The following is a 12695-nucleotide window of genomic DNA, read 5'->3' as shown; positions in this document are numbered from 1 at the left end:
CGAGGTAAGGGCCACCGGACGGTAGTCATTCAGACAGGCTGGGGAGGCATTTTTTGGTACCGGTACAATGATGGATTTTTTGAAGCAGGCAGGGACCACGGACTTGTCCAGGGAGAGGTTGAATAATGTAGTGAGCACTGGAGCTAGCTGCGTAGCACAGGACTTGAGTACTCGCCCCGAGATGCCATCGGGGCCTGCAGCTTTTCTCGTGTTCACCCGTGTCAGAGCCCTCCTCACGTCGTGCTCGGACAGCGAGAATGTGTGCACATTCCTCCCTTCAGCTTCGGTAGCCAGCCCGCTGGCGGTATTGTCGATAGTCGGCAGACCTGGAGTGGTGTTGCCCCTCTCGAAACGAGCGTAAAAGGAGTTCAGGTCTTCAGCTAGGGAGGTGCCGGCCTGGAGGCAAAAGGCTGGAGTAACTCAGCGGGTCAGGCAGTCTCCCTGGAGAAAAGGAATAGGTGATGTTACGGGTCGAGACCCATCTTCAAACTAATTGGACCAATGGCTGAGTAGATGGGTTTTGATAGGTCTGAGTAGATGGGTTTTGATCATTACCACACAGTAGAAATGGCAACGTGACTTAAATGAAGTTAAGAGCGTTTCACAATGAATGAGGCCAGTTCATTGGCTATATTTAAGAGGGAGTTAGATGTGGCCCTTGTGGCTAAAGGGATCAGAGGGTATGGAGAGAAGGCAGGTACAGGATACTGAGTTGGATGATCAGCCATGGTCATATTGAATGGCGGTGCAGGCTCAAAGGGCTGAATGGCCTACTCCTGCACCTATTTTCTATGTTTCTATGTAACACATTTCTTGTCAACAAACTCAGTTAAATTCCTGTTAGAGGTCTTCCTTGCAGCTAATGTCCCTTCACATGCATAACATTGTTCATAATCTTTGCATAGAAACATAGAAACATAGAAACATAGAAACATAGAAACATAGAAACATTTGCATGAAATATATAAAGAAGGGTTTTAACCGGAATACGTTTTAACTACCTATTCCTTTTCTCCAGAGATGTTGCCTGACCCGCTGAATTACTCCAGCATTTTGTGTCTATCTTTGGTGTAAACCAGCACCTGCAGTTCCTTCCTACTCCATATCTCCTTACAATGGTTTTGGTGGCACAATGGTGCAGCTAGTTGAGCTGCTGCTTCACAATGCCAGTGACCTGGATGCTGTCTGTGTTGAGTTTACATATTCTCCCAGAGATGGCATAGGTGCCATGGATACTTTGTCAGGATACTTTCAAGAGAGAGTTAAACAGGGCTCTTAAAGATAGCGTAAACAGGGGATATGGGGAGAAGGCAGGAACGGGGTACTGATTGTGGATGATCAGCCATGATCACATTGAATGGCTCGAAGGGCCGAATGGCCTACTCCTGCAGCTATTGTCTATTGTCTCTTGCCGCTTCGGGTTCCCCTCACATCCCAAGGATGTGTGATTTGATGGATTAATTGGAAACTAGAAATTGCCTTACGTTGTGTGGATGAGTAGTAGACCGATGAATGAGAATGTGAGGAAAAGATTTTGAAAAATGGGATTACTGTGGGATTAGTAGAAAATAGGTGGCATGGACTTGGCAAAAGGGGCGGTTTCATTGCTGTACCTCTCTCTGTCTTGAAAGAGGCCATTTAGCTTATTGAGTTTCTGCTGGCTCTCAGAGAAATCCCATCAATTCCATTTCTCTATTTATTTCACAATAATCTTTTTTCTCCAAAATGATCAAGTTTGCACACGATCCTGCCATTCACCAAGACCAGGGATAATCTACAGCTGCAAATTAATCTGCCATCCAGCATATATTCCATATACCTGTCGGAATGGGAATCAAGAACCAGAGGACACAGGTTTCATGTGAGAGGGGAACATATATAGCAACTTTTTTACACAGAGGGTGATTAGTGTAGGGAATGAGCGGCCAGAGGAGGTAATTGAGGCAGGCACTGCAACAAACATTAAAATACATTTACACCGGTACATGGATAGGAAACGTTTTGTGGTATATGGGCCAGAAGTCGGCAGGTGGGACCAGTGTAGATGGGGCATCTTGGTGATCTAAATTGCTATCCATGGTGCATCTTGGTAGATGGGGCATTGGCGAGTTGGGCAGAAATGCCCTGTTTCTGAGCTGTATGCTCTGACTATGAGTCATTTAGTTATAAAGTCATACAGCATGGAAACAGGCCACTCAGCCCAACTTGCCCACACCAGCATGTTCCATCTACACTAGTCCCACCTGCCTGCATTTGGCCCATATCCCTCTAAATCTGTCCTGTCCATGTACCTGTCTAATTGTTTCTTAAAAGTTGCAATAGATCCGGCTTCAACCATCTCCTCTGGCAGCTCATTTGATAAACCCACCACCTTTTGTGTGAAAAAGTTACCCTTCAGATTCCTATTAAATCTTTCTCTCTTCTCCTTAAACCTATGACTCTATTATGAGTAGGAACAAGTATATTTACTGAGTATTTTTACTAAAGGTTGCCTCAATTTGCAAACATGTCTTCATTTCAACACTTGAGAGGATATATGGAGGAACGTTTCAACGATCAGGCTTCCAATCCAACCACAACCTTTTCGGAGCAATTTGACTTTATTTCCTGCTGCTTGTCAATTCCTAAAATAAAAAGGTTTGTTTCTGGCAATTTTGGTTGTTTCATCATCATACATTGGAACTCACTTCCAAAAGCAGAATACTACAGATGTTGAAGGTTGTCACTTATATTGGCTGGCTTATGTTTGGTCGACATGTAGTCAACCATTAAGCCATGACTGCACATCTGGATGCCCGCAGCGACGGCTGCGGAGGGTTGAGGTCCCTACCAAGGGGGAAATGGAGGAGGACTGGCCAATGTTTGTGCCTTCCACCACTGTGATGAATGCTGTGGTGGATGTTTGTGTTAAATTTTTTTGTGTGTTTTTGTGTGTTCTTTATCATTGTACCGCTGCTGGCAAATTTATTTCACTTGCACTTAATGTGCAATGTGACGAATAAAACTGATTGTGATTGTGATTGTGAGCCTGTGTTTCAGGCTTATTCTAGGAAACATTTGCAAGTCTGACATTTTTGGAAGCTATGACTCGGTGATTATCCATTAAGTGTCAGTCTCACTGATTTCCATTTATTTCTGATTTTACATATCAATTCAGGAATGATCCGCAGTCATCCAGAAAACAAAAAGATTGCAAGCACTGTTTATCGACATTTCTTTGGATGTTGTGTTGAAGCTTTTGCAAAGAATCAATAGTACCACAAATCCCTCATGAAAATTCCATCCAAAGTGGATTGCTAGCCAAATGTATTTTAGAATCTTTTTGGACACTTTGAGTCAGCTTAATTTTTAGCCACAGGTGCCTTTGGGAATATTACTGGCCAGGCCACTCCATCTTCCTAATGTGCAAATCTTCTTTGGAAATTTGAGCTTAAAAATTACTGCCGTTGATCTTATCGCATTATTGCATAATGTTTCAATTAAATATACTCGACTAAATGGGCCAAGCTCATGTTGAAATAGTCAATGGAGAAAAAATATGCAATTGTCTTGAATTATTATCTGCCATCGTCCAATAATCATGCCTGGGTTTTACTGACAATTATAATGGCCAAAATGTAATCTAACTTATTCGAGTAATATTTCAAAATATATTATGTTGAAGATTTTTTTAAAAGTTGTCATTTGAAGGTATTGAAGTGGTTTTCAACACTTTTAATATACAATAGCACTATGGGTCTTCTGTCTGTCTGAAGTTAGAAAGATGTGTAAAATGGCTTCACATCTTATTTGGCAGCTACACTTCCATTAAAATGGCTTTGTGTTATTACAGACCCACAATTTATGGCCTCTAATTTCTGCATCTGCACAACATGTCATTCATGAACACAATCCTAAAATAACCTATCCTTTCCTGAACTAAGGAAGACCTTTGCCCCATTGTATCCTTGCACTGTTACACTTGAGGTATACAAACACAGGATTTGAATCTGTGATTTCCCTGTAAAATAATAGTCAGATCATCTCGAGCTGGAGTAGTATCCACACCTGTACTTTTATATCATAAATAGAACTATAGAACAGGAGGGTGATTTCATTATGGAAGGAAGCTATTTGTCTTGCCAGCTTTATATAAAAGCAAGACGTGGATATAAATATAATTGTGGTAATGGGTCTGGGTTAAGACGTGGATATAAATATAATGCACCTCATATTCCGCTTGGGGAGTCTGCATCCTGGGGGCATGAACATTGAGTTCTCCCAATTTTGTTAGTCCTTGCAGTCTCCTCCCCATCCTCAGCCCTCCTGCTGTCTCCTCCCATCCCCCAGCCTTCGGGCTCCTCCTCCTTTTTTCTTTCGTCTCCCCGCCCCCCCCACCCCCCATCAGTCTGAAGAAGGGTTTCGGGCCCGAAACGTTGCCTATTTCCTTCGCTCCATAGATGCTGCTGCACCCGCTGAGTTTCTCCAGCTTTTTTGTGTACCTTATATAAAAGCAATCTCATTTCCCTGTTCTCCTCCAAAATCTTGCAAATTCTTAATGTTCAGATCTAGCTGCCTCTTAAAGGTTGAATCTTCCTTCAATATAATTACTGTCAGTCCATTCTGAAGCATCACATAGTTGCCGTGCAGAAGGTTTTCTGCCTTGTCACATCTGATTCTTTTACCATTCATTTTCATACTGGTTCTTGAGCCTTTAATTGAAAGGAGTACTATATGTTCTCTGTAAATTCTTCACGATGTTACATATATCTATTTGATCTCTATGCCAGTGTTCATTTGGAACAAAGATTGTCCAATGTAACCAACAAAAATGTAGGCACAGTAGGACTTTATGCGAGTGCCCATGCCTGCACTTTAAACTTGAAGGAAGTGAGAGGAATCAACAGAGAAGTTGTTAAGGGTGAGGACAAGTTGGGTGAGGACAAGTTCTGCCAGGTGGAGGAGGGTGTTCATAGAGGGGAACTGTTTGAGTGTCTATTTGAGGAAGAACCGCATGACACTGAGACCTTCCTGTTAGGGAATAGAGGTGTGGCGGGACTGGCCATCCCTGACACAGATGAGGCAGTAGGAGACTAGGAATTGAAAGTTATTGAAGAGTTGAAGAGTGTGTGAGGTTTCTTGGATGTGTATTGGAAGGGACTGACAAGGATGGATAAAATTGAATAAAGGTATTTGAGTTCTCTTCTCACTACCTTCAGGTTAAAGGGCACTCGTATGTGCCCCAGTTATACCCACATTTTTAATGGTTACATAGAACTGTCCTTGTTCCAAACATACACTGGCACCATCCCCCAATTCTTTTCCCTTTCATCATCAACTGCATCAGGGCTACCTCCTGCACCCATGCAGAACTCATTGATTTAATTAACTTTACCACTAAATTCCACCCTGCCCTTAAATTCACTTGGACTACCTCTGTCACTTCTCTCTCCTTTTTTAGCCTCTCTCTCCCCTTTCTTGAGTGGACTCTCTCTCTCTCTCTCATTCCCTCACAAGGGACGAACAATCGACTGACATCTACTGTAAACTACTGGCATTCACTGTTATCTTCAGTACACCTCCTTCCACTCTGCCTCTTGCAACGAGGCCAACTCCTACTCTCAATTTCTTAATTCCTCGCATTTGCTTCCAAGATGAGCCTTTACCTTCTAGAAATTTGAGATGTCTTCTTTCCCCCTGCTGTCACAGATGAATCCCTCACCCGTATTGTTTGGTGGTTCTGCTCAAATTTCCCCTCCCCCAGGACAGAACAGGATAGAGTTGCTCACCTTTCACCCCATCGGCCTCTGCATCCAAAATATAATTCACTGACATTTCCAACCCTTTCAACATGATCCCACCACTAGTCCCCACCCCTTTCCGCTTTCGACAGAGACTGCTCCCTCCATAACTCCTTGGTTCACTCATCCCTTCATAGTCAAGCCACCCTCACTCCAGGTACTTCCCCTGCAACAGCTCCTGATGTGGCCTCATTTACAATGGTGAGTGCAAGCATAGACTTGGCCGCCATTTCACCAAACACTTGCCCTCTGCCCACCAAGGCCTGCATGATCTCCCAGCTGCTAACCATTTTAGCTCCCCTTCCCATTCTTATATCGAACTTTCCATCCTGGGCCTCCTCCTCTGCTAGAGTGAAAACTGGAGGAACAGCACCTCACGTTCTTCTTAGTTTGTTTACAACCCTATGATACAAACTTGAATTTTCCAATTTTCGGTAACTAACCAACAACAACCCTTTTCCCTTCCTCTGCCCCCTTCCACCAATATCCCTTCCTCTGATTTCACTTTAACACCCCTTCACTCTTTATCTCCTGACCTGACAGACCTTTGTCTTTTTCTGATCTCTGGCCTTTCCTCCCCATCTGCCAATCAAACCCCTCTTACCTGTATCCATCTATCAATTGCCAGACTCTGTTCCAGCTTCCCCTACTACAATCAGTCTTAAGAAGAGTCCCAACCTGAATCGTTGTCTACCCATGTTCTCCAGAGATGCTGCCTGACCCGCTGAGTAACTCAAACAATTTGTGTCTTGTTTTGTAAACCAGCATCTGCCCTTCTTTCTTTCTCAATATTTTAGTTTAGAGCCCATTTGAAAATGACGTGACCAGAAACTGTATAAATCTTTCTCTAATCTGTCTTGCTCATTTCATATTTTCTCCCAGCTGTGTCTGCTGTGCTAACTTTCAGATTTGTGACTCCTGAGTACAATTGCCTTTTTATCTCTCTTCATCATGATGTTTAAGAGGCTTGTAGAAAGGCACATGGATATGCATGGAATGGAGGGATGTGGATCATGTGCAGGCAGATGAGATGATTATATTTTAGTATCAAACTCAGCAAATACATTGTGTACAACTGGGCCTGTTCCTGAGGATGCGTCCCAGCGCATCTAGAAGATGTATATTTCTCACGCTGAAGTCTGGCTCAGTTTGGTTTGGTGACTACTGGAGAGACAGTTGACGGTATGGAAAGACGGCACCCGGGACAGGCTGGGTTAGCTCCCCAGTCTGTGTCTTTCGTGAGAAAGACACCCAATAAAGCTACAGAAAGGCCTAATGAACCATCGTGGCCTATAAATCCATCAGGCGAGAATGAAATGTTCGGAGAAGGAGAAAGAGGTGCAGCCCACAAGCCTTGAACCTGGTGAGAAGCAGGAGGAGCCTGACCAGGACTCACCCCACAGTGCCCAGTCCCTCCACGCACTAGAGTCTCCCAACCCCTGCAGAGTAGTTATTAAGATAGTTGATCTGTGGGCGGTTGCTACTGGGACGCAAGTCAGGGCCTGATCAACCCCGGCTGGGTCGCCTGGGCGAGGGTGTCTGATGTTGTGAGACCCGAAACACCCGATGATCCCAGGTCACATCACTGAGGATGCATCCCAGCGCATCTAGAAGATGTATATTTTTCACACCATGTCTTATAATCTATAACAAAAATGTAACATTTCAAATTTCTCACTGTAGCTGCCAACGGTCTGGTCATTCCACCAGCCTCTCTCTAACTCCTCACTGTTTAGTATTGTTGTTTACATATTTCACTCTGCCGCTATTTGTACCATCTACAAATTTGGAAACCTTGTACATTAAAGTCCAAGTCATAAAGTTCATAAATTCATGAATTATAGGAGCAGAATTAGGCCATTCGGCCCCATCAAGCATACTCAATCATGGCTGATCTATCTTTCCTTCTCCTCATAACCCCTGACACCCGCACTAATCAAGAATCTTTCAATCTCTGCCTTAAAAAATATCCATTCACTTGGCCTGTACAGCCTTCTGTGGCAAAGAATTCCACAGATTCACCTCCCTCACCTCTCCCCCTGACTGATGCCTCCCCATCTCCTTTCTAAGGAACATTAAAATGTATTAAGGGAAGCTGTAGTCCCAATACAGACCACAGGGGGCTCCATTGTACACTTCTCTCCATCCAAGACACAACCTTTCACAACTGCTCTGTTTCCAGTTACATAGTCAATGATCTATACATGTCGCTACATCCCGATTTATTCCACTCCCTTCAACCTCGATGACAAGCCTATTATAAGGCACTTTGTCATATGGCCTAATCGTCATCTATTTTCCACTAATGCGAACCTCTCTTTTTTTGTTTCACATCATTTGATTAAGGAATATTTTTTTCCATTTATTTCTGATTCTAAGTTTCAAACATGTCAAAATGCATAGTATTAATATCATAATTGACTAATAAGCATACACTAGGTTATTCTCACAGGAGGTCAATTTTGCCATTGCCAAGTTTCAGTCGAGCGTTTAAAGTGGTTTGGAAGTGAAAATAATTGTAGTGCAGGTGCTGTTCAGCGGCTTCTGTCAATGAGTTCACTGGAATTTGAGCTGCATTTGGAAATTCCTTCAGTGCCAATATTACTCACTTTGAAAGCTTGAATGAGCTCTGTGACAATTTAGTGCTTACCAGAACCTAAAATAGGCATGTTAGATATGCAATATCTCTCCACTGCCTCTCTATCTTCTTTCGCACGAAAACCATGATTTTATAATACTTCCAATTTTTAGACATGAGCCAAATACAGCTGTGCTTTGTTTCTGGTTTTAAGCATCTTCCAAAACTCTTGCCACTTAATATGTTTTCTTTTTGTTCTATTAGGAAATTGCACTTCCTTGTCTTCATGTCTTCCCTTCCTCCTAAAGCAGCACTTAACCATGTAGTGTGTTAGGGAAACTGAAATAAAAAATCTCAGTCGTATTGTAGTGTTTAGAATATAACCTGTTTTCTCAATGACAGCTCTGAAACTGTGGGTTATCGTCCGGAAGATATGTTGGCCATATGCCTATTTTACTGGCACGGAAATGGCATTTTTTCCATCTAACATGACAGGTGGCACATTGCTACATCCTCTTTTATTCCACGCTCTTCAAGCTTGATGATAAGCCTATGGTGTGGCACCTCATCATTTGGCTTTTAAAAGTCTACCCATCCCCTCTTTTCCACCCAATGTGAACGACTCTTTTTTGTTTCACATCGATTGATTCAGTAATATGTAATATGAAAGGGTGGCACGGTGGCACTGCGATAGAGTTGCTGCCTTACAGCACCAGACACCCGGATTCGACCCTGACTACGGGTGCCGTCTGTACAGAGTTTGTACATTCTCCCCGTGACCTACGTTGGTTTTCTCCTGGTGCTCTAATTTCCTCCCACACTCCAAAGACGTACAGGTTTGTAGGCTAATTGGCTTGGTAAAATTGTAAATTGTCCCTCGTAGAATAGTGGTGGTGTGCGTGGATCGCTGGTCAGTGCAGATTCCGTGGGCCGGAGGGCCTGTTTCCATGCTGTATCTCTACACTAAACTAAAAATGATTACGTTATTTTATTTCTGACGCTAAATTTCAAACCTGTCAAAAAGCAAAGGATTAATGTCGTACCTGACAAATAAGCATACACTTGATTTTTCACACAAGAGGCATAGTACCTCACATAATGGGTGCAGTATTGGTCCCCTAATTTGAGGAAGGACATTCTTGCTATTGAGGGAGTGCAGCGTAGGTTTACAAGGTTAATTCCCGGGATGGCGGGACTGTCATATGCTGAGAGAATGGAGCAGCTGGGCTTGTACACTCTGGAGTTTAGAAGGGTGAGAGGCAATCTCATTGAAACATATAAGATTGTTAAGGGTTTGGACATGCTAGAGGCAGGAAACATGTTCCCGATGTTGGGGGAGTCCAGAACCAGGGGCCACTGTTTAAGAATAAGGAGTAAGCCAATTAGAACGGAGATGAGGAAACACATTTTCTCACAGAGAGTGGTGAGTCTGTGGAATTCTCTGCCTCAGAGGGTGGTGGAGGCAGGTTCTCTGGATGCTTTCAAGAAAGAGCTAGATAGGGCTTAAAAATAGCGGAGTCAGGGGATATGGGGAGAAGGCAGGAACGGGGTACTGATTGGGGATGATCAGCCATGATCACATTGAATGGCGGTACTGGCTCGAAGGGCCGAATGGCCTACTCCTGCACCTATTGTCTATTGTCTATAATAGCCTTTCAATGTTGGAAATGCATCACTCACCATATTGATAAAACTTTCTCCATACGTATACAAAATTAGCCTGCTTCCAATAGAAATGCTTATGTCAACCTCCCTTCCCCAAATTAGCGATAGATGTCAATTCGTGGCACAATCAGTATTCACAGTGGTTTGTGACACCCTTTTAAGGGTTCTACAATGTAACCTACTGCTTATTGGATACAACAATAACTTTTATACAAAATTCCAGAGGCAGTCTGTGGAAAATCTTTGAATAAATGAGACAAACATTGCTTTGCTCATCTGACCTCTGCCATAGAGTCCTTTAAAGATTACGAATCCACTGAGAACACATTTCACAGCAACCAAACAGCCATGCCTAAAGAAACCATTGGCGAGACCCCTAAAAACAATTATTTAGTTTATTTACTTACTTTATTGGAGCTGGGAACAGCTGGAGTGCTGTTTCCAGATGCACATTAAGTTCACTGTATGCTGCCAGCTACCTGACACTTACAGTTCACTCCTAATAAACAAAGTAGGTGGATGGACTGAATTCTCATGGCTCTTCTACCAAACTTGTTAGGTCCACGCAATGTATCCAATTTCAAACACAAACAATTTCTAGGCCATAAAGTTTATATACCAAAATCTATTTTATGTAATTATTGGAGAGATTAACACTAAAGCAGTAATAATTAGGAATGACTGAGTTTACTAAAGATAGACACAAAAAGCTGGAGTAACTATGCGGGTCAGGCACCATCTCTGGAGAAAAGGAATAGGTGACGTTTTGGGTCAAGACTTTTTTCAGACTCAAGTAGTTTACTCGACTGATATGGACCAATGTGCCCCAAGTGGCAAGATGCAAGTTAAAAGAAAATGTTCATCTTAATCAACAGAAGAGGTTTTCAGTTTTGATCTGCTATTATGTTTTCACCCCCATGAATTTGACATAATATCATTGCAGTTACAATGTGCTTTCAGCAGGCATGAAACACACTTGTATAAAATTTTTTGATCTAGATGCTAAACGATTTTTAATTAAACACTAAACACTGGCAGAGAAATGTCACTGGAATCATTAAGGGTCTTAAGTGGTAATGTAAAGTGGTCAATAGCAAATTGGCAGCCTGTTTCCACATTTCCACTATCTTTCTTTTCGATTGTAATCCCAATTGCCCTCAAGCATTTGGTCTTGATATTTGAGTTCTGGATTTGTGAGATGTGAAAATAAACTTTTCATGTTTATGAAGTAGCTGGATGAAAATCTACTTTGGAATCAGATTGCACAGAGAGCTGGTTAAATATTATGTGATGATCTTCTACAGCAAGGCCAGGGAAAGATAGAATCTCTACTGTGGGAATGTGATATTCTGGAATTTTGCTGTATCACCTTTGGGATTAGTGAGTATTTCTGCCAATTTTTCCCGTTGCAAGATTAGGTGAGTGGGGAGAATGCAATGGCAGGCGAGTTTATATGTATTCCTGGCCAAATAATTATCCTCATTATATGTCTTCCTCCGTTATTGAAATGCTAAACCAAACAAAAATTGAAAACAGACTAGATAACTAGCACCACAAAATCAGATTTGATTCATCTGACAATTTTTAGTAATTGGTTCCACATGTAAACTTATCAGACAGCAGCACAATGAAGAGCATTTTGCTGGAAGTTATTAATATATGGCTATAGGAAGCATTAATATTTCAATCACTTCACACATTGAACCCATTTTCTTCACATACCTAAGTCAGCCGTGTCATATTAAAGGCACTGTGATCATCTTACTTTTACATTTGCTGCAAAGTAGACTGTAAATCATTTCATTTAATTTAAAAAAGTTTTAAAAAATAAGCCTTTGGATTCCTTTTTCTTTCACTGGACGTCACATGTTACTTTACACTCTTCTGCAAGATAATTAAATCATGAATAACTTAGGTAGACAAAAGTGCTGGAGAAACTCAGCGGGTGCAGCAGCATTTATGGAGCTAAAGAAATAGGCAACGTTTCGGGCCGAAACCCTTCTTCAGGCTCGTACCTCATGAATAACTTAGATTGAAGTCTTCTTTCCGTTAGTCTTTTCTATCATTACTTAGGCTCTTGCATTCCACAAGTGACATTAGTTGGTAAAAAGCAAAACATTGCAGATGCTGGAAATCTGACTTTAAAATAGGAGATGTACTCAAAGTGCTGGAGTAATTCAGCGGGTCAGGCAGCATCTCTGGAAAAAAAAGATGGGTTCAGTGATGTTTCAGGTCAGGACACCTCTTCTTACTGAGGGATGCTAGGGGCTAGTCGGTAAGATAGGGTGGTACTGAGGAAGTTCAAATGATTTAAACTATTACAAAATGGATTCAGCTGTAGAATTAGAAGCAGAAAGGTTTTTCACCTTTATCCCATTACACTAGCAAGGCTATAGCATTATAACACTCGATGTTTTTGCTCTATAATATAAACAATCAGAGGAATGTTCAGATAACGGTTCTTTTCCTCTGCTCTACAAATTGCAATGTACTTAAACAATAGATCAACAAGGTCATATAACAAGAGTGTTTGAATCTGCAAAAAATAGCTTCCTCAGAAGAACCTGTCAATCTTACCAGGCCAGAGGCTGTACAATGCTCTGTGAGATAAAGTATTGCTGAATCGCTGATTATTGGGGTATAAATATATCTGATTGAACATTACCCCTGTG

At 42.0% G+C, this 12695-nt stretch overlaps 1 protein-coding gene across 2 annotated transcripts in view; it reads right to left on the bottom strand.

Moving 5' to 3' along the window:
• The window catches only part of ccbe1 (collagen and calcium binding EGF domains 1), a 368764-nt gene that overhangs the window by 122599 nt on the left and 233470 nt on the right, over positions 1-12695 (bottom strand). The gene's annotated exons all lie outside the window — the stretch shown is intronic.

The sequence above is a fragment of the Amblyraja radiata genome, chromosome 1, assembly GCF_010909765.2.
Source record: "Amblyraja radiata isolate CabotCenter1 chromosome 1, sAmbRad1.1.pri, whole genome shotgun sequence".
Classification (NCBI taxonomy): domain Eukaryota; kingdom Metazoa; phylum Chordata; class Chondrichthyes; order Rajiformes; family Rajidae; genus Amblyraja; species Amblyraja radiata.
This window is presented reverse-complemented; position numbering and strand designations above follow the sequence as displayed.